The 1,626-nt window shown below is 43.0% G+C and overlaps 1 pseudogene; it reads left to right on the top strand.

The window, feature by feature from the left end:
* Nucleotides 1-324: 324 nt before the first annotated feature.
* On the top strand, nucleotides 325-818 carry LOC131904527 (small ribosomal subunit protein uS15-like; annotated as a pseudogene).
* The last annotated feature ends 808 nt before the right edge of the window (nucleotides 819-1,626 follow it).

Raw genomic sequence — 1,626 nt, 5'->3', positions numbered from 1 at the left:
TCAGTTTTCTCCAGTGGTGTAGCAAATCATGAGTTGACTATGCTCCAGTGGGTGGCCCTACAGCCACATGCATACAGGCAGCACTAACCACAGTGGTTATTTTATTTTGATGGAAGAATACATGAAGTTAGAAGGAGAAAGTAGGGGATATTCAGGAGGACAGGAAGGCATGAAGGGAACATGTTAAGGTGTGTTCCGGGGAGAGTTGTGGGTGGATAATATGACCAAAATACACTATATACATGTATGATATTACCAAATAATAAATTTAAAATATTATTTTAAAAAATCCTATCAACTCTTTGCTGCCAGACCTCCGCCATCATGGGTCGCATGCACGTTCTTGGGAAGGGCCTGTCCTAGTCGGTGCTGCCCTACGGCCCTAGCGTTCCCACGTGGCTGAAGCTGACATCTGACGACGTAAAGGAACACATTTACAAACTGGCCAAGAAAGGCCTGACTCCCTCCCAAATAGGTGTGATCCTGAGGGACTCGCATGGTGTGGCGCAGGTCCGTTTTGTGACTGGTAATAAAATCCTGAGAATCTTTAAGTCGAAAGGCCTTGCCTCTGACCTCCCTGAGGATCTGTACCATTTGATTAAGAAAGCAGTGGCTGTCCAAAAGCATCTTGAGAGGAACAAAAAGGATAAGGATGCTAAATTCCGCCTGATTCTGATAGAGAGCAGAATTCACCGGCTGGCTCGTTACTATAAGACTAAGCGGGTCCTCCCACCCAATTGGAAATCTGAGTCATCCACAGCCTCTGCTCTAGTGGCATAAATTCTTGTGTACACAGCAATAAAATCACTTTGAATAAAAAAAAATCCTATCAATATAAAATAATTCATCTTATATTTAAAATATACCAAGTGAGTGTCTTATTATCCAGACTTTCTTAGGAAGAATTTTGTGCTTGTTCTGGGGGTAGTTGTGGTTCATTCCTGGTGTACCATGTTAGATAAGGGACCATTAAGACACTGAGACAAAGACTTCAGAATTTCTCTTTATGAGAAGATTTTGTGGTTTTCCTCTTATGGTGAATGTGGAGAGAAGAGGAGGTGATAAGATGACAAGCAAAAGGAAAGTTGTAGATGGATTTCTAAATGGTCTTATTAAATAAAAAACATGGAGCCAAATATAAGGGTGAAAGCCTTAGAGAGATCAGGGAAATAGGGAAAGCCACCAGCCGGCCTTACCTCACCAACTCTGCAGCTTCCAAATGCTGTGACTTCCTGTTTACCCATGCCTTTATTGCCTTGCTGTTCTGCCCTCTCATTGGCTATTTTAGCCTAGCTACCTCACTTCCTTGTCACTATCTGTCTGTACAGACCTCCAGGTCTCTATGGTTGGTACTGGATTAAAGGCGTGTGTCACCACACTTGGCTCTGTTCCCTAGTATGGCCTTGAACAAACAGATACCCTGCCTGATAAGTGATCAGATTAAGGGCGTGTGCTGCCTGGCTTCTAATTTACTTAAAATGGCTGGCCTTTTCCCCTGATCTCCAGGCAAGCTTTATTAAAGCACAAATAAAATATCACCACAGAAAGTGGATGGACTAAGGAGCCAAAGAGTTTCCCTGCATTTTATTCCAGTGTCTACAGCATTGGTGGATATGCTGTCTGTTA

The sequence above is a fragment of the Peromyscus eremicus genome, chromosome 2 (assembly GCF_949786415.1).
Source record: "Peromyscus eremicus chromosome 2, PerEre_H2_v1, whole genome shotgun sequence".
In the NCBI taxonomy this organism is placed as follows: Eukaryota; Metazoa; Chordata; class Mammalia; order Rodentia; family Cricetidae; genus Peromyscus; species Peromyscus eremicus.
This window is presented reverse-complemented; position numbering and strand designations above follow the sequence as displayed.